The sequence below is a fragment of the Mobula hypostoma genome, chromosome 12, assembly GCF_963921235.1.
Source record: "Mobula hypostoma chromosome 12, sMobHyp1.1, whole genome shotgun sequence".
NCBI lineage: Eukaryota > Metazoa > Chordata > Chondrichthyes > Myliobatiformes > Myliobatidae > Mobula > Mobula hypostoma.
Genome location: NC_086108.1, coordinates 5,223,911 through 5,246,659, shown reverse-complemented (window position 1 = coordinate 5,246,659; position 22,749 = coordinate 5,223,911). Strand labels below are relative to the sequence as shown.

General features: G+C 46.0%; 1 protein-coding gene across 1 annotated transcript in view; it reads right to left on the bottom strand.

Annotated features, from left to right (window-relative positions):
* map3k10 (mitogen-activated protein kinase kinase kinase 10) overlaps positions 1–22,749 on the bottom strand; it is a 106,177-nt gene that overhangs the window by 76,470 nt on the left and 6,958 nt on the right. The gene's annotated exons all lie outside the window — the stretch shown is intronic.

The following is a 22,749-nucleotide window of genomic DNA, read 5'->3' as shown; positions in this document are numbered from 1 at the left end:
ACTTGACATCCACAGCTGTCTGTGGCCATGAATTGTACAGATTCCCCATCCTCTGGCGAAAGAAATTCCTCGCAGTGATCAAACAGAGACAGAACAAGTTAGTAAACGTGGCTTGGGTTCTGTGTCATTTGAGAACAAAATGAGTTTTATGCAGGTATTGATATGATTTCAATATCCAATCTGGCGGAGGGGAGATACATCTCTATCAAAGGAGGTGTAAGCCACTCCTTTCCTCCACTAGCCTGCAGGTGACCCTTGGGCAAGGTGTAGCACCTGCTTAGCCACCCCCCACCTCCCACCACCACCTTGGTCACGAGAAGCCACGGGAGCAGGTGGTGGATGGTCGAATGAGCAGCTGATGCATATCACAAGACCTGGTTATGCGACCACTGACACCAGGCAGACAATCTCTGAGGAATGTTGATAATGGCTGGGGTCACCCATCTTGTAAAGACACTGCCCAGAAGATGGCAATGGCAAAGCACTTCTGTAGAAAAATTTGCCGAGAACAATCATGGTTATGGAAAGCAAACAACAGGAATTCTGCAGATGCTGGAAATTCAAGCAACACACATAGAAGTTGCTGGTGAACGCAGCAGGCCAGGCAGCATCTCTAGGAAGAGGTGCAGTCGACGTTTCAGGCCGAGACCCTTCATCAGGACTAACTGAAGGAAGAGTGAGTAAGGGATTTGAAAGTTGGAGAGGGAGGGGGAGATGCAAAATGATAGGAGAAGACAGGAGGGGGAGGATGGAGCCAAGAGCTGGACAGGTGATTGGCAAAAGGGATAAGAGAGGATCGTGGGACAGGAGGTCTGGGAAGAAAGACAAGGGGGGGGGACCCAGAGGATGGGCAAGGGGTATATTCAGAGGGACAGAGGGAGAAAAAGGAGAGTGAGAGAAAGAATGTGTGTATAAAAATAAGTAACAGATGGGGTACGAGGGGGAGGTGGGGCATTAGCGGAAGTTAGAGAAGTCGATGTTCATGCCATCAGGTTGGAGGCTACCCAGACGGAATATAAGGTGTTGTTCCTCCAACCTGAGTGTGGCTTCATCTTTACAGTAGAGGAGGCCGTGGATAGACATGTCAGAATGGGATTGTCTATCCACGGCCTCCTCTACTGTAATGTCTATCCACGGCCTCCTCTACTGTAACACATTTTAATTCCACATCCCATTCCCATTCTGACATGTCTATCCACGGCCTCCTCTACTATAAAGATGAAGCCACTCTCAGGTTGGAGGAACAACACCTTATATTCCGTCTGGGTAGCCTCCAACCTGATGGCATGAACATCGACTTCTCTAACTTCCGCTAATGCCCCACCTCCCCCTCGTACCCCATCTGTTACTTATTTTTATACACACATTCTTTCTCTCACTCTCCTTTTTCTCCCTCTGTCCCTCTGACTATACCCCTTGCCCATCCTCTGAGTTCCCCCCCCCCCGTCTTTCTTCCCGGACCTCCTGTCCCATGATCCTCTCATATCCCTTTTGCCAATCACCTGTCCAGCTCTTGGCTCCATCCCCCCCCCCCTCCTGTCTTCTCCTAGCATTTTGGATCTCCCCTCCTCCTCCAACTTTCAAATCTCTTACTCACTCTTCCTTCAGTTAGTCCTGACGAAGGGTCTCGGCCTGAAACGTCGACTGCACCTCTTCTGAGAGATGCTGCCTGGCCTGCTGCGTTCACCAGCAACTTTGATGTGTGTTGCTTGGTTATGGAAAGACTGTGATCGCCCACGTCATACAACACGACACATAATGACGATGTCATATGACCCGGCACATAATGATGACGGCCAAAGCTGCAACACAGATCACATTGTTGATAATTCTCTTCAGGACGCAGGTTTTGCATATTACATATGAATTCACCCCTCCCTCACCCAACTGGTTTCATCTATCACCTTCCAGCTATTATCCTTCCCCTCTTCCCCCCCCCCCCACCACCAATCTTTAAATCAGGCATCTTCCCCCTTCCTCTCCAGTCCTGAAGCGTCAGCTGTTTATTCATTTCTATAGACACTGTCTGACCTGCATTTCTCCAGCATTTTGTGTGTGTTACTCTGACCATCGACACTGCCTGACCTGCTGAGTTCCTCCAGCATTTTGTGTGTGTTACTCTGACCATCGACACTGTCTGACCTGCTGAGTTCCTCCAGCATTTTGTGTGTGTTACTCTGACCATCGACACTGTCTGACCTGTCGAGTTCCTCCAGCATTTTGTGTGTGTTACTCTGACCATCAACACTGTCTGATCTGCTGAGTTCCTCCAGCATTTTGTGTGTGTTACTCTGGATTTCCAGCATCTGCAGAATCTCTCGTGTTTGTCTCTATGATTTCTGCACTGACTATCTGCTTGCATGGCACGTTCTCTGTAACTGTATTCTACCTTCCATTACTGCTGCTTTTCCCTGTTCTACCTTGGTATACTAATGTGATGAAATGATCTGTATATATAACATGCAAAACATTTTTTGATGTACTGTACCACACCTCTGTAGCTACACCAAACCAGAACAAAACAGCTGCAGCTGCCACTGCCTGCCACCCCGTGGACTTGCACGATGTGCCCCCGGCTCCTACAACTGCTCCCAAAGTCGAATCTTTCACTCGCTCCTTTATTAGCAATTAGCAAAAGTACAACCTCAAAGTGATGTCTTACCCAAGTGTAAGCTAAACATTACTGCGCGGTCAGCTAAAGTTATGACCTCTACCAGTCTCAGGCTACTATCTGCCACAAAATAAGCAAGAGTACGTGCCCCCAGTCACCATGATAAATGTACAACACACAATACAGCGCAGGTAGAGAACAGATGCATGGCTCCCACAGAACCTGTGATAGAAATTAACCCATTATAACTGGGTTGCTGCCTACACGGGCAGAATATGAAGTGCTCTTCCTTTGCTAAGTAAAGGATATGAACAGTCTTAAAATGGAGTTACTTACGAGGAAAAGCTGCAACTGCAGACATAATTTTGGATTAAAGGAAAATAGGGAGAACGTGCAAACTCCACACAGAGAGCGCCAGAGGTCAGGACTGAACTCTGGACTCTGGCACTGTGACGCAGGGGGTCTATCCATATCATCATCATCATGGGACATTTCGTATGATGTGGGCAATCGTAACCTGTCCATGACCATTCTTGGAAATTTTTTCTCTCGAAGTAGTTTGGCTTTGTGTTCCTCTGGGCAGTGTCTTTACAAGATGGGTGACCCCAGCCATTATCAACACTCTTCAGAGGTTGTCTGCCTGGTATCAGTGGTCGCATAACCAGGATTTGTGATATGCACCAGCACCAGCTGATCATACGACCATCTCCCACCTGCTCCCCTGGCTTCATGTGACCCTGACTGGGGGGGGGGGGGTGCTAAGCAGGTGCTACACCTTGCCCAGGAAGGAAGGACTGGCTTACCTATCTCCACCTCACCACTCAAGGAGTTTTATCAACTGCTACAATTAAATATACTCGAGGCCAAGATTTTTCATCTAAGGAGGAGTTGAGGGCAGCAGGCTGGAGATGACAAGGTCAGACTGGGCATGATATTAATGAACAGAAGGACAGACCTGATGGGTCATCGCCTACTCTTGTAAACAGGATTAGACACCTCAGACTTATTGGTTAGAAGAAGAAACAAGATAATTAAAAAAAATAAAATTGAAACATCTCCATTATGGGCAGTGCTCTCCCCCGCATAGAGGACATCTTTGAAAGGTGTTTCCTAAAAAAGGTGGCAACCATCATTAAGTTCTCACCACCGTCAGAGACTGAAGAAGGATTAAAGACTCTTGCCAATCTCTACAGATATAGCATGGACAGCATTCGAGCTAGCTGGATCACCGTCCGGTATGGGGAGTGGGGCAGTGCACAGGATCGGAAAAAGCTGCATTCAGATCTAAACTCAGTCAGCTCCATCATGAGCCTCCGTAGCACCCAGGACATCTACAAGGAGCAGTGCTTCAAAAGGCAGCATCCATCATTAAGGATCCCCGTCACCCAGGACATGCCCTCTTCTTGTCGCTATTGTCAGGGACCGAGGTACAGGAGCATGAAGACACACAGGACAAAGGGTTCTGGCCTGAAACGTCAACCAATCTTTTCCACAGATGCTGCCTGACCTGCTGAGTTCCTCCAGCATGCTGTGAGTGTTGCTTTGACCCCAGCATCTGCAGATTATTTTGTATTCAGTATTTTTGATCTCTTTTTGTACTGATTTTTTAAATATGCATTTCTTGTCATAATTTATGTTTTTTTTATGTATTGCACTGTACTGTTTCCACAAAACAACAAATTCCATGACATATGTCGATGATATTAAACCAGATTCTGATATCTACGCAGGAGACTGAAAGGATCGGCTTCATCCACGAGCCAGTGACAGACTTTAGGACGGGTTTCCCAACCCTGGGTCCGCAGATCCCTCAATTAATGGTATCACTCCTTGGCATAAAAACGGTTGGGAACTCCAGGTCTCTGAGAAACAGGGACAGTCCTATGCCCACTGGACATGTGGAATAACATCTGACATTGGCCCTGTCTGTGTGGTCTGCACATTCTCCCTGCGACCATGTCGAGTCCTCCCATGTGGGATAAGAGGCCGCAGTAAGTTGCCCGGTGTTTGTAGGGAAGGGTTAGAATCTGGGGTGGATGGGGGGGGGGGCGGGGGGTGACGCAAGAAGAGACCAGAAGGAGAGGCTGTGAAGCAGAAGAGATTACTGATACACCAGTCCGGGGGAGTGGGTGAGATGGGGAACTTCCTCCCACTGGCACAGGTGAGGGGGGCAAGTGCTGGGTGTAAGAGAGGGGGGAGGATAAGGCTTTACAGCACATAGCAGCGAGAACAAAAGTACATTATTTATTTTATTTAGTTATCTAGACCTCCAGGACAACCACAACCTTGTCATAGAGTTTGGAGATTTGCATGCCTCAATGACCCGGAGAGCCACATTGGCTGGAGTCAGGGCTTTGCGCTTTGGCTCTTGGTAGGGTCACCCATGCCAGAGAGGTCAAAGGGTAGAGGCCAATCTAAGAATGGTCCACCGGTCCTCCAGGTTCAGGGGTTCAGCTCAGGGCCAACAACCCTGACTGGTCAAACAAAACTGTTATGGAAACAGCAATGAAGAATCCTTCTACATCTGAGTGTGAGGGTATTCCTGAGTCTCCACCAGGACTTGCATGACTGACAGTGGTGAAAACTGAGGGGAAGCTACTGGCAAGATAAAAGAAGCCCTGAACACGGCCAGAGATGGAGGACCGCCATTGCTGCCCTGAACGTCAGTGTCATAACAAGCAGTAGAGTGGTTATCCTGAGACACAGCACAGTGACAGCCCCTCCGGCCCAACGAGACCGCACTCTCCAGTTTCACCCATGTGACCAATCTACCGACTGGACTGTGGGAGGAAACCAGAGCACCTGCTGGAACCCCGCACAGTCACGGGGAGAATGGACATAGTCCTTACAGCCGGCGCTGGAACTGGACCCGGACTGCCTGAACTGCCCTGAGCACCACCAAGTAAATAGGCAAGCACCAGCACGACGGACTGAATGGCTTGTTTCCTCGGTGCAATGCAAATGTCCTCTGCACATGCAAATTCCCAAAGTAACTTCAGCATTCAATCACTTCCGCTCCCTGTGGAAACAGGTCAGGGGAAGGACTCTTATTATGACAATGCTTTAAACTTAGTCATAGGTTCAAAGAAAAATACAGCCTTTTGGTCCAGGCCAAATCATTTAAACTACCTGGTCCTATCGACCTGCAGCCGGACTATAGCCCTCCATCCAAACTTCTCTTAAACATTGAAATCAAAATTGCAAGCACCATGTGCTGGCAGCTCGTTCCACACTCTCACAGCCCTCTGAGTGATGTAGTTTCCTCTCATGTTCCCCTTAAACTTCTCACCTTTCATCCTTAACCTATGACCTCCAGTTGCAGTCCCACCCAACCGCAGTGGAAAAAAAAGCCTGCTTGCATTTACCCTGCCAATACCCCTCATAATTTTGTGTATCACTGTCAAATCTTCCCTCAGTCTTCTATGTTCCAATGAATAAAGTTCTAACCTGTTCAATCTCTCCTTATGACTCAGGTCCTCCAGACCCGGCAACATCCTTGTAAATTTTCTCTCAGAATCTGAATCAGGTTTATTATCACCGGCATGTGACGTGAAATTTGTACTCTGTCAACCTTATTTACATCTTTCCTGTATGTAGGTGACTAAAATTAGGCCTTATACAACCTCAACATAACAAACCTGTACTCCTGTACTCAATACATTGATTTATGCAGACCAAAGTGCCAAAAGCTTTTGTAACGACCCTGTCAACCCGTAACACCATTATGAACCTGTATTCCCAGATCCCTTTGTTCTACTGCACACCTCAGTGCGCTACTGTTCACTGTGCAAAACCTACACTAGTTAGTCCTACTGAAGTGCAACACCTCGCACTTGTCTGCATTAAACTCCATCTGCCATTTTTCCAGCTGGTCCAGATCTCACTGCAAGCTCTGATGTTCTTCCTCAATTTCCACTACATTCCCAACCTTGGTGACATCCAGTTACCCACATCGTTATCCAGATCACTGAAATGTTCCCACATCCTATGGATTCACTTTCAAGGACTCCTAATCTGGGCCTCTGTACCTCTCTCTGCGATTGGATCCTCGACTTCCTAACTGGAAGAGCACAATCTGTGCAGATTGGTGATAATATCTCCTCCTCACTGACACTCAACTCTGGTGTGCCTCAGGGGTGTGTGCTTAGTTCATTGCTCTACTCCCTCTATACCCATCACTGTGTGGCTAGGCATAGCTCAAATAAAGTCTTTAAATTTACTGATGATACAACCATTGTTGGTAGAATCTCAGATGGTGACAAGAGGGCGTACAAGATCGAGATATACCAGCCAGTAGAGTGGTGTCACAGCAACAACCTCGCACCCAATGTCAGTAAGATGAAAGGACTGATTGAAGATATCAGAAGAGGTAAGACAAGGGAACACAAACGAATCCTCAAGGGGTCAGAAGTGGAAAGAATGAGCAATTTCAAGTTCCTCGGTGCCAATATCTCTGAGGTGGTATCTCTAACCTGGTGCCAACATATTCATGCAGCTATAGAGAAGGCAAGACAGCAGCTATATTTCATTAGGAGTTTGAAGAGATTTGGTTGGTCAACTAAAACACACAAAAACTTGTAGAGATGTACCATGGAGAGCTTTCTGACAGATTGTATCACTGTCTGGTATGGTGGGGGGGACTGAAAAAAAACTAAAGTCGCAAAATTCATCAGCTCCATCTTGAGTACTAGCCTCTGTCATACCCAAGACATCTTCAAGGAGAGCTGCCTCAGAAAGGAGACATCCGTTATCATGGACCCCATCACCCAGGCCATGCTCTCTTCCCAATGCTACCAACACGGAGGAGGTACAGGAGCCAGAATCACTCAATGATTCAGGAACAGCTTCTTCTCCTTGGCCTTCAGATTTCTGAATGGACATTGAACCCATGAACATTACCTCACTTTTTAAAAATGTATATTTTTGTTTTTGCATGATTTAAATCTATTCGGTATACACATAAGTACTGCTGTAATTGATTTACTTTCCCCCCCCCCATATTATCGCGTATTGCGTTGAACTGCTGCTGCTAAGTTGACGAACTTCACATCATATGCCGGCGATAATAAATCTGATTCTTTTGCATTTGCAGTTTGTTGTCTTTTGCACACTTATTGTCTGTCAGCCATGCTGGGTCTGGTCATTCATTGATTCAATGATGGTTAGTGGATTTAGTGAGTATGCCGCAGGAAAATGAACCTCAGGATTATCTGTGGTGACATCTATATACATTGACAAGAAACTTACTGTGAACTTTGGTGCAGAGGCACCACAGCCTGGTATGGAAACACCAATGCCCTTGAATGAAAAATCCTACAAAAAGTAGTGGATACTGCCCAGTCCATCACAGGTAAAGTCCTTCCCAGACTGAGCACATCTACATGAAATGCTGTCACAGGAAAGCAGCATCCATCAGCAGAGACCCCCACCACCCAGGCCATGCTGTCTTCTCACTGCTGCCATTAGGAAGGTAGTACAGAAGCCTCAGGACCCACACCACCAGGTTCAGGAACAGTTATAACCCCACAACCATCAGGCTCCTGAACCAGTGTGGATAACTTCACTCACCACAATGAGCCTCAGGTCCCACACCACCAGGTTCAGGAACAGTTATCACCCCTCAACCATCAGGCTCCTGAACCAGTGTGGATAACTTCACTCACCACAATGAGCCTCAGGTTCCACACCACCAGGTTCAGGAACAGTCATTACTCTTCAATCATCATGTTCTTGAACTGGGGGGACAACTTTACTCAACTTCATTTGGCCAGTCTTTGAACTGTTCCCACAACCAACTTTCAAGGACTCTTCATCTCACGTTCTCAATATTTATTGCTTATTTATTTATTTATTTTTGTATTTCCACAGTGGTTCAATGCCCTAGTTGGGTGATGGTCTTTGATTGATTCTGTTATGGTTATTATTCTATGGATTTATTCAGTATGCCCACAAGAAACATAGAAACATAGAAAATAGGTGCAGGAGTAGGCCATTCGGCCCTTCGAGCCTGCACCGCCATTTATTATGATCATGGCTGATCATCCAACTCAGAACCCCGCCCCAGCCTTCCCTCCATACCCCCTGACCCCTTTAGCCACAAGGGCCATATCTAACTCCCTCTTAAATATAGCCAATGAACTGGCCTCAACAGTTTCCTGTGGCAGAGAATTCCACAGATTCACCACTCTCTGTGTGAAGAAGTTTTTCCTAATCTCGGTCCTAAAAGGCTTCCCCTTTATCCTTAAACTGTGACCCCTCGTTCTGGACTTCCCCAACATCGGGAACAATCTTCCTGCATCTAGCCTGTCCAATCCCTTTAGAATTTTATACGTTTCAATCAGATCCCCCCCCTCAATCTTCTAAATTCCAACGAGTGCAAGCCCAGTTCATCCAGTCTTTCTTCATATGAAAGTCCTGCCATCCCAGGAATCAATCTGGTGAACCTTCTTTGTACTCCCTCTATGGCAAGGATGTCTTTCCTCAGATTAGGGGACCAAAACTGCACACAATACCCCAGGTGTGGTCTCACCAAGGCCCTGTGCAACTGCAGTAGTACCTCCCTGCTCCTGTACTTGAATCCTCTCGCTATAAATGCCAGCATACCGTTCGCCTTTTTCACCGCCTGCTGTACCTGCATGCCCACTTTCAATGACTGGTGTATAATGACACCCAGGTCTCGTTGCACCTCCCCTTTTCCTAATCGGCCACCATTCAGATAATAATCTGTTTTCCTATTTTTGCCACCAAAGTGGATAACTTCACATTTATCCACATTAAATTGCATCTGCCATGAATTTGCCCACTCACCCAACCTATCCAAGTCACCCTGCATCCTCTTAGCATCCTCCTCACAGCTAACACTGCCACCCAGCTTCAAGTCATCCGCAAACTTGGAGACGCTGCATTTAATTATATATTGTAGACAACTGGGGTCCCAGCACTGAGCCTTGCGGTACCCCACTAATCACCGCCTGCCATTCTGAAAAGGTCCCGTCTACTCCCACTCTTTGCTTCCTGTCTGCCAACCAATTCTCTATCCACATCAATACCTTACCCCCAATACCGTGTGCTTTAAGTTTGCACACTAATCTCCTGTGTGGGACCTTGTCAAAAGCCTTTTGAAAATCCAAATATACCACATCCACTGTTTCTCCCCTATCCACTCTACTAGTTACATCCTCAAAAAATTCTATGAGATTCGTCAGACATGATTTTCCTTTCACAAATCCATGCTGACTTTGTCCGATGATTTCACCGCTTTCCAAATGTGCTGTTCAATGGATCTCAGGTTGTATATGATAAGATATGTGCACTTTGATAACAAATTTACTTTGAACTTCTACAGTGATCCCATTTTTATTCTCCCCATGGTCTACCTACACACCAGGGACAGCTTACCACAGTTGTTTGGCCCACTGACCAACAAGGTGTTGAGACATGGGAAGAAACCAGAGCTTCTGGGGGAAGGAAATGTGTGTAGTCTCAGGGAGAATGAGCAAACTCCACACGGACAGTGCCAAGTCAAACAGGAGGCCATGCCTTGAGCCTGTCCATTGCGATCCATATCTTATCTCGTACCCTTGCCTCTCTTTAGCACTCAACTCCTTCTGTGGAATCTGCTAACAGGACCCTTTTTAGGGAATGAGCTCTGAAAATATTTTGTAAAGTAGATGACACAGTAGCATAACGCCATAATAGCACCAATGACCCCGGTTCTATTCCTGCCACTGCCTGTGTGAAGTTCGCACATTCTCCCCACGACCACGTGGTGTTCCGGTTTCTATACGGTATAGGAGCAGCATTCCACCACTTGGCCCATCGAGCCTGCTCCACCATTTCATCAAGGCTGATCCATTTTCCCTCTCAGCCCCAGTCTCCTCCCCGTATCCCTTCATGCCCTGACTCATCAAGAATCTATCAGCCTCTGCGTTAAATGTACCAAACAGCTTGGCCTCTACAGCTGCCTGTGGCAACAAATTCCACCGATTCACTACCTTCTGGCTAAAGAAATTCATCATCTCCATTCTAAATGGATGTCCCACTATTCTGAGGCTGTCCCCTCTGGTCTTAGAACCCCCCACCTCAGGAAACATCCTCTCCATATCCGCCCTATTGACACCTTCCAACATTTGATAGAAGAATGGGGGTGACCTCATTGAAACCTAAATTCCAGCGAGGACAGGCACAGAAGTATAAAACATTTCTCATATGATAAGCCTTTCAATCCCAGAATCATTTTCGTGAACCTCCTCTAAACCCTCTCCAATGTCAGCACATGCTTTCTTAGATAAAGGGCCCAAAATTGCTCACCATGCTCCAAGTGAGGCCTCACCAGTGCCCTATAAAGCGTCAACATTACATCCTTGCTTTGAAATTTTAGTCCTCTTGAAATGAATGCTAACACTACATTTGCCTCCCTCACCATCAACTCAACCTGCAAGTTAACTTTTCCTCCCGCAGTCCAAAAATATAGGGACCGGTAGATTAATTTCTCCCATGTCTAATTGGACATTTCAGGCTCATTGTGCCAGAAGGGCCTGACATGCTGTATCTCCAAATAAAAAAAGCCAAGAACATTTCATCTCCTATAGAGCTTTCTGACCAAGTATCAGAACCTGGTGGCCTCCTATCACCAGTTTGTCTCACACAACTCACTTCTATTGTCTCCAGTAAGAAGGCAGCACACTCGGACTACTACAGGTAACACCAACCAAAGGTGTTACTGCCTTTCTCTAAACTGCATTTGTTACGATCGCAAGACATTAGGAACTCAAAGAGTTGCTCGTTAGCAGCGAGACTGAAGGAGCTAGGCTTGACGCGGATCACACCGCTGCCTGCGTGAGACAGGCATTGGTGCGTGAAGATGGTGTGCAGTTGAACATTCTCTTAGTCGCAAGACCCCAATGGACATTGCTAACGTGGAATGCTGCAAGTCCCGTTCATTGTTTAATTGGCAGATGGCAGGGAAGCTGCATGACCTAGGTTATAGCAAGGACTAGGCCTCAGACCACAGTGTAGCCTGTTTGTAGCCGTCTGGGGAGGGAGTCAGAAGTTCTCCACTGTGGCATCCTTGCAGGAGTAGGTGCTAGCCTCCAGTGTTCTCGCGGCAGAAGATAAGATGTATTGTGTTCGACTGTAGACTGCTGCAATAACCATGGACTCAGGGACTTGGACTGTATTTATTTTGTATGTAACTGCATTTTACTGCTATCTTATATGTGGCTTGTGCTGTGTGTGATAGTTGGTATTGTGTTTTGCACCTTGGCCCTGGAGTAATGATGTCTCACTTGGCTGTATTCATGTATGGTTGAATGACAATCAAGATTGAATCTGAACTTCTATTCTGTGGTAATGATCAGGAGGGTCCTAGAAAATAAAGCCCTCAAGTTTGTTTCAAAATTCGGCTTTGAGGATCTGGTAAGGCCCTCGTCAAATGTTCAACGTTCCAAGAAAATTGTCAAAGTTCATAGAGGTCATTCTGTACTACCTGAGATTCATTTTCTTGAGGGCATTCACAGCAAATAGAAAGAAACAACGGAATCAATTAAAGAACCGCACACGACAGAGACGGACAACCAATGTGCAAGAGACAACAAACTGCAAATACAGAGGGGAAAAAATAAATAAACAAATAAGCAATAAGTAGAGAACACGGGCTGTAGAGTTCAATCCCATGAGCTGAGAGGTGTAACAAGCCACTCAAAAGTTAATCACATTGGTGGGTCTGGAACCAAAGACAGTCCACAGCAGGAAAGGACTTCCCTGTGGGGCCACCGTTGGAATAAGCAGGTTTGAGATGATATGGTAATTTCGTGGCCAATTCCTTAATTACATCAGCCATGGTGGGATTTGAACCCTGGAATGCAAGCCTAAATCTTTGGGTTACTCTGCTTTGGAGGGTCGTGGAATCTGAATCATGGGGGCATTTTAAAATATTGTTTTAAAAAGATTAGCTTTGTCATGTACATGGCAACATTGAAACATACAGTGACATGTGTTGCTTGTGTCAATTCAAACCAGTACAGATTGTGCTGGGGCAGCCCGGAACTGTCACCACACTTCCAGTGCCAACATAGCATGCTCACAACTCACTAACCCTAACCGGTACGTCTCTGGACTGTGGGAGGAAACCGGAGCACCCAGAGGAAACCCACGCAGTCACAGGGAGAACATACAAACTGCTCACAGACAGCGGCGCGAATCGCACCCCGATCAGTGGTCACTGGCGCCGTGACTGCGTTACATTAACTGCTACATTGTCATTCCGCCCTCGCACAGCCCTGCTGCTGTAAACCGACAAATTTCACCTCATGTTGGAGGTGATGGCTCATTGGTTCCACTTAATATCAGAGAATGTTTCCAGTATACAACCTGAAATTCTTACTCTTCACAGACATCCATGAAAGAGAAGAAAACCCCAAAGAATGAATGACATAAAAAAAAAATATAACAGAAGCTAATTAATCTGATTCTGCATCTGCTGCTCCCAATGCAGTCTGCTCCACCAGGTAAAAACAACTGCAGAAAGAGTGAGTTGCTGTGGTCAATGAGTGTACACTGTGCCAAGTTCAACAAGTTCACTCAACATTCATCTTCTGACCGGACACACTGCAGCCTTTGAGAATTAACAACTTCCATGTGGACAGTTGAGCCACCAGTGATCAGGGCCACGGCTGATGTCCCACCTCAGTGCCTTTCTCCTTGCACGATCCTATCACCCCAACTCCTGTCACATCCGGAAATTTACCGAGCTCGGCTTTGAATTACTCTCAGAGTTTACAGACCTCCAGGGATGAGAACTCTGCACGCTCACTGCACTCTGGGTGAATGAACTGCTCATCTCTTCCTACACAAGATGCTGGAGAAACTCGTCAGGACTCGCCATTGACGCTACCTGACCTGCTGAGTTCCTCCAGCGTTTTGGCTGCATTGTTCAAGATGTCAAGAATCTGCAGAACCTCTTGTGGTCATTACCTCTTTCCTAAATGGGCGGGCCCATACTTTGAGCCTCTCTGCTTGACACTCCACAGCAAGAGGGCAAGATCCAACCTGCATCGAGACTGTCCAGCCCCACAGAGATGCTGCAAGTCTCAATGAGATCTCATCCTAAGAAATAGGAGCAGGAGTCGGCCATTCGGCCCATCGACCCTGCCTCGCCATTCAATAAGATCATAAACTCATGTCCGTAAACTCAGCTCCATCACCTGCCTTTTCCCCATAACCCTTAATTCTCCTACTAGTATTTTAAATATATTTAATGAAGAAGCCTCAACTGCTTCCCTGGGCATTGAATTCCACAGATTCACCACTCTGGAAAAAACAGTTTCTCCTCATCTCCGTCCTAAATCTTCTCCCCTGAATCTTGAGGCAATGTCCCCTAGTTCTAGTCTCACCTACCAATGGAAACAACTTTCCTACTTCTATCTTATCTATCCCTTTCAAAATTTTATATGTTTCTATAAGATCCCCTCTCATTCTTCTGAATTTCAGAGAGTATAGTCCCAGGCGACTCAACCTCTCCTCATAGGTTAACTCCTTCATCTCTGGAATCAACCTGATGAACCTCCTCTGCACTGCCTCCAAAGCCAGTATATCCTTCCTCAAGTATGGAGACAAGAACTGCACACAGTACTCCAGGTGCAGTCTCATGAGTACCCTGTATAGTTGCTGTATGACTTCCCTGATCTTGAATTCAATCCCTCTAGCAATGAAGGCCAACATTCTGTTTGCCTTCTTAATAACCTGTTGTACCTGCAAGCCAACTTTTTGCGATTCATGAACAAGCACTCCCAAGTCCCTCTGCATAACAGCATGCTGCAATCTTTCACCATTTAAATAATAATCTGCTCTTCTATTATTCCTTCCAAAGTGGATGATCTCGCATTTACCAGCGTTGTATTCCATCTGCCAGACCTTGGCCCACTCACATAACCTATCTATATTCCTCTGCAGACTCTCCACATCCTCTGTACAATTTGCTTTTCCACTCAGTTTAGTGTCATCAGCAAATTTTGCTACGCTACACTCAGTCCCCTCTTCCAAATCATCAACGTAAATGGTAAACAGCTGCAGGCCCAGCACCGACCCCTGCGGCACCCCACTCACCACTGACTGCCAACCAGAGAAACACCCATTTATACCAACTCTGCCTTCTATTGGTTAACCAATCCACTATCCATGCCAAAACACTTCCTCCGATTCCATGCCTCCGTATCTTATTTATAAGTCTCTTGTGCGGCACCTAATCGAACACCTTCTGGAAATCCAAGTATATGACATCCACCTGTTCCCCTCTATCCACTGCACTCATTATGTCCTCAAAGAACTCCAGTAAGTTTGTCAAACAGGACCTGCCCTTTCGGAATCCATGCTGCACCTGTCTAATGGAACCACTCTTTTCTAAATGTTTCGCTATTTCTTCCTTAATGACAGTTTCAAACATTTTCCCAACTACAGATGTAAACCTAACTGGCCTATAGTTGCCCGTCTTTTGCCTACATCCTTTTTTAAAAAGTGGCGTGACATTTGCTGTCTTCTAATCCACTGGGACCTGCCCAGAGTCTAGAGCACTTTGGTAAATGATTACCAACGTGTCTACTATAACCTCCGCCAATTCCCTCAGGACCAGGGGACTTATCTACCTTCAGGCCCTCTAGTTAGCTCATCACTATCTCTTTAGTGACAGTGATTTTATCGAGGTCCTCACCTCCCATTTCGTCCATAACATCATTCTTTGGCAGAGTAGACATGTCCTCCACCATGAAGACTGACACAAAATAGTTGTTCAAAGCCTCAGTCATTTCCTTATCACCCAATATCAATTTCCCCTTCTCATCTTCCAAGGGTCCTACATTGATTTTAGCCACCCTCTTCCACTTGATATATTTATAAAAACTTTTGCTATCTGTTTTTATATTTTGTGCTAATTTACTTTCATACTCTATCTTCCCTTTCCTTATTTCTTGTTTAATTGTTCCTTGTTGCTTTTTAAAGTTTTCCCAGTCCTTCAGTTTCCCACTACTCATTGCAACTTTGAACACGAGCTTTTAATTTGATACTATCTTTTATTTCCTTAGTTATCCAAGGCTGGCTCTCCCCACACTTACTGTCTTTACTTTTGACTGGAATATACTTTTGTTGAGCACTGTGAAAAATCTCTCTGAAAGTATTCCACTGTTCCTCAAATGTCCTACCAAATTGCCTGTGCTCCCAATCCACATTAGTCAACTCCTCCCTCATCCCGTTGTAGTCTCCCTTGTTCAAGCCTAACACACCAGTTTTAGATCTAACTATTTCATCCTCCATCTGTATGCGAAATTCAATCATACTATGATCACTCTTTCCAAGAGGATCCCTGACTACAAGATCATTAATCTTACCTGTCTCATTGCACAGGACTGGATCTAAGATAGCATTTTCCCTTGTAGTTTCACTAACATTCTGCTCAAGAAAGCCATCACGGATGCATTCTATGAAGTCCTCCTCACGACTTCCTTGACCAACCTGATTCACCCAATCTACGTTGGAAGTTAAAATCCCCCATGACAACTGCCGTTCTGGTCTTACAAGCCTAAGTTATTTCTTGGTTAATCACCTCTGCCACTGCAATGTTTTTATTAGGTGGCCTATAGACAACACCCACCGGTGATTTTTTTTCCCTTTACTATTCTTAATCTCTACCCAGAGGGACTCAACATTCTGTTCTGTAGATCTTATATCGTCTCTCACAATCACCCTGATCTCATCCCTAATTAAGAGTGCCACCCCACCTCCTCTGCCTTCCTGCCTATCTTTCCGTATTACCTGATACCCTCAGATTTAATTCCCAGTCATCTCCACCTTGCAACCAGGTTTCTGTAATGGCCACTAAATCATATGCCTTGGTATTGATCTGTGCCACAAGTTCACTAACCTTGTTTCTAATACTACAGGCATTTAGATAAAATGCCCTTGTACTCATTGTCCTTTTTTGAATCTAGTGACCTATGCGATTTTTGCTTTTTACTTTTTTGCCCTCTGCTCTTACTTTTTTCTTCACTAACTCTAGCTTTGGTCTCTGCATCACTTCCCTCTTCTTTTCTGTGTGGGTTCCTATCCCCCTGCCATAGACTGCAGATAATACCCGTCTAGTCCTCTCAAGCAGTCTACATTTGGGGTATTGTGAGCAGTTTTGGGCCCCATATCTAAGAAAGGATGTTCTGGCGTTGGAGAGGTCCCAAAGGAGTTTCACTAGAACAATCCGGGAACAAAAGGCTGTTTGATGGCTCTAGACCTCCACTTCCTGGAGTGGAGAATGATGGAAAAATATCACTGAAGTCTATTAAACATTGAAGGGCCTTTACAGAGTGGATGTGCCCCCTAGGGCTGTGTGCTGAGCCCACTGCAGTACACTCTGCTCACAAATGACCGCACGGCCGAAAACATCGTCACCTTTGCCGATGACACAGCAGTAATGGGGCCCATCACCAACAACGATGAGACAGCCTACAGATGAGAAGTGGAAGAGCTCAAGGCCATGTGCCAGGCAAATAACCTCTTCCTCAATAGCAACTAGACAAAAGAGATGGTTATCAACTTCAGGAAAATTTGCAACACTCACACCCTTTTTTTTTACCGCAATGGAAACTACGAGCAGTTTCAAACTCCTGTGGGTGCACATCCCGTACAACCTGTCATGGTCCTAGAACACTTCTACACTTGAGGAAAGCTCACCAACACCTCTACTTTCCGAGGAGCGGGAACAGCGCTGGACTATGCACATCGTCACCCTACAGATGTGCAGTCGAGAGCATCACTGCACGGTACGGAAACTGAACTGTGGTGGACAGGAAGCCTCCACAACGGATAGTCGAAACTGCCCAATGCATTTCCGGCAGCAGCCTACCTGCCAGCAAAGACGTAAATACAGAATGGTTGCGAAAAAAGGGCCAGTAACATCATGAGAGATCCCACCCACCCTGCTCACGGACTGTTTGTCCCACTCCCATCAGCGAGGAGGCTCCATAGCATGCAAAACCAGGACCACCAGACTCAAAAACAGTAACTTTCCCCAAGCAGTAAGGCTGATCGACACCTCCACCCACTATTCCCAAATAATAATATTTTATTATTTCCTGTCCTGAGATGTTTCTGATCGCATCCACGATATCCTGAAGTGGGAAGGTGAACAGCCAGAGGTCGTGGTACATATTGGTACCAAATGAAAGTAGGTAGGAAAAGGGAGGAGGTCCTGAAAACACACTACAGGGAGTTAGGAAGGAAGTTGAGAAGCAGGACCTCAAAGGTAGTAATCTCGGGATTACTGCCTGTGCCACGTGACAAAGAATAGAGTGAGGTGGAAGATCAATGCGTGGCTGAGGGAGTGGAGCAGGGGGCAGGGATTCAGATTTCTGGATCATTGGGACCTCTTTTGGGGCAGGTGTGACCTGTACAAAAAGGATGGGTTGCACTTGAATCTGAGGGGGACCAATATCCTGGCAGGGAGGATAATATCCAGGCTAAGGCTATTGGGGAAAATTTAAACTAGAATTGCTGGGGGGTGGGAACAGAACTGAAGAGACGGAGGAAGGGGTGGTTGGCTCACAAACAGAGAAAGCTTGGAGACAGTGCGAGAGGAAGAATAGGCAGGTGATAGAGAAGGGATGTGCTCAGACCGATGGTTTGAGATGTGTCTATTTTAATGCAAGAAGCATCATGAACAAAGCGAATGAGCTTAGAGCGTGGATCAGTACTTGGAGCTATGATGTTGTGGCCATTACAGAGACTTGGATGGCTCAGGGACAGGAATAACAGGGAGGGAGGCAAAAGAGGTGGGGCCTGGCACTGTAGATCAGAGATAGTGTCACGACTGCAGAAAAGGAGGAAGTCAAGGAGAGATTGTCCACTGAGTCTCTGCGGGTGGAAGTTAGAAACAGGAAGGGGTCAATACTCTACTGGGTGTTTTTTTTTATATAGACCACCGAATAGTAACAGGGACATCGAGGAGCAGATAGGGAGACAATTTCTATAAAGGTGTAATAATAACAGGGTTGTCATGGTGGGAGATTTCCTAAATTTTGATTGGCATGTCCATAGGGCAAGGGGTTTAGATGGAGTGAAGTTTATTAGCTGTGCTTAGGAAGGTTTCTTGACACAATATGTAGATAAGCGTACAAGAGGAGAGGCTGTACTTGATCCGGTATTGGGAAATGAACCTGGTCAGGCGTCAGGTCTCTCATTGGGCGAGCATTTTGGAGATAGTGATCACAATGCAGTAAAGGGAAATATGAAGCTATCAAGCAGGAACTTGGAAGCATAAATTGGGAAGAGATGTTCTAAGGGAAATGTACAGCAGAATTGTGGCAAATGTTCAGGGGATATTTGTGTGGCGTTCTGCAGAGGTATGTTCCGATGAGACGGAAAGGATGGTAGGGTACAGGAACCATGGTGTAGAAAAGCTTACAAAAGGTTCAAAAAACTAGGTAATGATAGAGATCTAGAAGATTATAAGGCTAGCAGGAGGGTGTTTAAGAATGAAATTGGGAGAGCCAGAAGGGGCCATGAGAAGGCCTTGGCGAGCAGGATTAAAGAAAACCCCAAGGCATTCACATACTTGACGTGAGAGAATAGGACCAATCAAGTGTGATAGTGGAAAAGTGTGTATGGAACTGGAGGAGACAGCAGAGGTACTTAATGAATAATTTGCTTCAGTATTCACTACGGAAAAGGATCGTGGCGAATGTAGGGATGACTTACAGCAGATTGAAAAGCTTGAGCATATAGACATTAAGAAAGAGAATGTGCAGGAGCTTTTGGAAAGCATCAAGTTGGATAAGTCGCCGGGACCGGATGAGATGTACCCCAGGCTACTGTGGGAGGTGAGGGAGAAGATTGCTGAGCCTCTGGCGATGATCTTTGCATCATCAATGGGGACGGGAGAGGTTCTGGAGGATTGGAGGGTTGCGGATGTTGTTCCATTATTCAAGAAAGGAAGTAGAGATAGCCCAGGAAATTATAGACCAGTGAGTCTTACCTCAGTGGTTGGTAAGTTGATGGAGAAGATTCTGACAGGCAGGATTTATGAACATTTGGAGAGGCATAATATGATTAGGAATAATCAGCATGGCTTTGTCAATGGCAGGTCGTGCCTTACGAGCCTGAGTGAATTTTTTGAGGATGTGACTAAATACATTGATGAAGGTAGAGCAGTAGATGTAGTGTATATGGATTTTCAGCAAGGCATTTGATAAGGTACTCCATGCAAGGCTTATTGAGAAAGTAAGGAGGCATGGGATCCAAGGGGACCTTGCTTTGTGGATCCGGAACTGGCTTGCCCACAGTAGGCAAAGAACGGTTGTTGACAGGTCATATTCTGCATGGAGGTCGGTGACCAGTGGTGTGCCTCAGGGATCTGTTCTGAGATCCCTTCTCTTCGTGATTTTTATAAATGACCTGGATGAGCAAATGGAGGGATGGGTTAGTAAATTTGCTGATGACACAAAGGTTGGGTGTGTTGTGGATAGTGTGGAGAGCTGTCAGAGGTTACAGAGGGACATTGATGGGATGCAAAACTGGGCTGAGAAGTGGCAGATGGAGTTCAACCCAGATAAGTGTGAGGTGGTTCATTCTGGTAGGTCAAATATGATGGCAGAATATAGTATTAATGGTCAGACTCTTGGCAGTGTGGAGGATCAGAGAGATCTTGGGGTCCATGTCCATAGGACACTCAAAGCAGCTGCACAGGTTGACTCTGTGGTTAAGAAGGCATACGGTGCATTGGCCTTCATCAATCGTGGGATTGAGTTTAAGAGCCGAGAGGTAATGTTACAGCTATATAGAACCCTGGTCAGACCCCACTTGGAGTACTGTGCTCAGTTCTGGTCACCTCACTACAGGAAGGATATGGAAACCATAGAAAGAGTGCAAAGGAGATTTACAAGGATGTTGCCTGGATTGGGGAGCATGCCTTATGAGAATAGGTTGAGTGAACTCGGCCTTTTCTCCTTGGAGCAACGGAGGATGAGAGGTGACCTGATAGAGGTGCATAAGATGATGAGAGGTATTGATTGCGTAGATAGTCAGACGCTTTTTTCAGGGCTGAAATGGCTAGCACGAGAGGGCACAGTTTTAAGATGCCTGGAAGTAGGTACAGAGGAGATGTCAGGGGTAAGTTTTTTTAAGGAAAGGGAGTGGTGCTGCAAAAAAAACTTCATGACATATGTGAGTGATGATAAACCAGATTCTACTGTAGACTGAGAGTGGGAAGGGACAGGGAGAGGGGAATCATGGTTGGGAAAAGAGGAAGGGAGAGGGGAGGAAGCAAGAAGCACCAGAGAGACATTGTGTGACAATCAATAAACCAATTGTTTGAAATCAAATGACCTTGCCTGGTTTCTCAGGGCTGGGTGTGTCTGTATCCACGCCACCCCAGCCCACTCCTTACCTGTCCCACATCCCTCCCACAATGCTCCACCCTCTCCATTCCCAACATCCTTTGCTCCTGTCAGATTTACAAACTCACTTTCCACTCCACGTCGACAAATACGATAACATACGTTACTCAAGTCTCTCATCATGCAACAATACGCTGCTTTTCCTGGTTTATATTCTGTTGCACCTGCCATGTCCTTACCCATTGACTTGGCTTCAGTATATGCAAGTGCAGTGGTTATCAAACGCTTTACTGTGCCAGTGATCAGGGTTCAATTCCTGCTGCTTTCAGCAAGGAGGCTGTACGTTCTCCTCGCAATCGTCTGGGCGTTCCGATTTCCTTCCCCATTCCGAAGATGTACAGTGAGACAGACGGCACTTAGTAAATGTACCCATTTACTTACACACACTCACACACACCCCAGACAGACAGACAGACAGACACACACACACACTCTTGTATTTCAATGTCTGTCCCCATATACTCTCACAATGGGCCCTAAACTGAGCTGATGGGCTCCGGTTGTCTTTATGGTGCCTTTTCCGATATGAAAGGCGAAATATTCCATTTCTAAAGTGATGGAGCTGTGTAAATGTGTATATGTCGTTTGCACACTGTATTTAAGGGAGCTACTTCTGTTTATTTTGTAATATGATTGTAACTCATTGTGGGGTGCATCATATTCTAATTCATGTGTAGTCGGAAGTTAACTTTGTGGGTAATCAGAGACGATCTGACATCGAACCGAACAAAAGGAGCTGGGTGTCATTATACACCAGTCATTGAAAGTGGGCATGCAGGTACAGCAGGCGGTGAAAAAGGCGAATGGTATGCTGGCATTTATAGCGAGAAGATTCGAGTACAGGAGTAGGGAAGTACTACTGCAGTTGTACAAGGCCTTGGTGAGACCACACCTGGAGTATTGTGTGCAGTTTTGGTCCCCTAATCTGAGGAAAGACATCCTTGCCATAGAGGGAGTACAAAGAAGGTTCACCAGATTGATTCCTGGGATGGCAGGACTTTCATATGAAGAAAGACTGGATGAACTGGGCTTGTACTCGTTGGAATTTAGAAGATTGAGGGGGGATCTGATTGAAACGTATAAGATCCTAAAGGGATTGGACAGGCTAGATGCAGGAAGATTGTTCCCGATGTTGGGGAAGTCCAGAACGAGGGGCCACAGTTTGAGGATAGAGGGGAAGCCTTTTAGGACCGAGATTAGGAAAAACTTCTTCACACAGAGAGTGGTGAATCTGTGGAATTCTCTGCCACAGGAAACAGCTGAGGCCAATCCATTGGCTATATTTAAGAGGGAGTTAGATATGGCCCTTGTGGCTACGGGGGTCAGGGGGTATGGAGGGAAGGCTGGGGCGGGGTTCTGAGTTGGATGATCAGCCATGATCATAATAAATGGCGGTGCAGGCTCGAAGGGCCAAATGGCCTACTCCTGCACCTATTTTCTATGTTTCTATAACAGGTGCAGAGCTATTATTGTGTTTTCTGGTACAGTAGATTCCTTTTTTGTAAACATTGGCACCATTTTCACTAATTTTTCTGTAAGTTTGATTTTTGATGCAACTATTGAACACCCTTGCACTAAAGTGCTAAGCCACTGCAGCTATCTTGCCTTTAGTCATAACCCACATATCCAACACACAGGTCAGTGAGTTGTGGGCACACTACGTTGGTGCTGGAAACTTGCGGGCTGCCCCCTGTACATCCTCTCAAT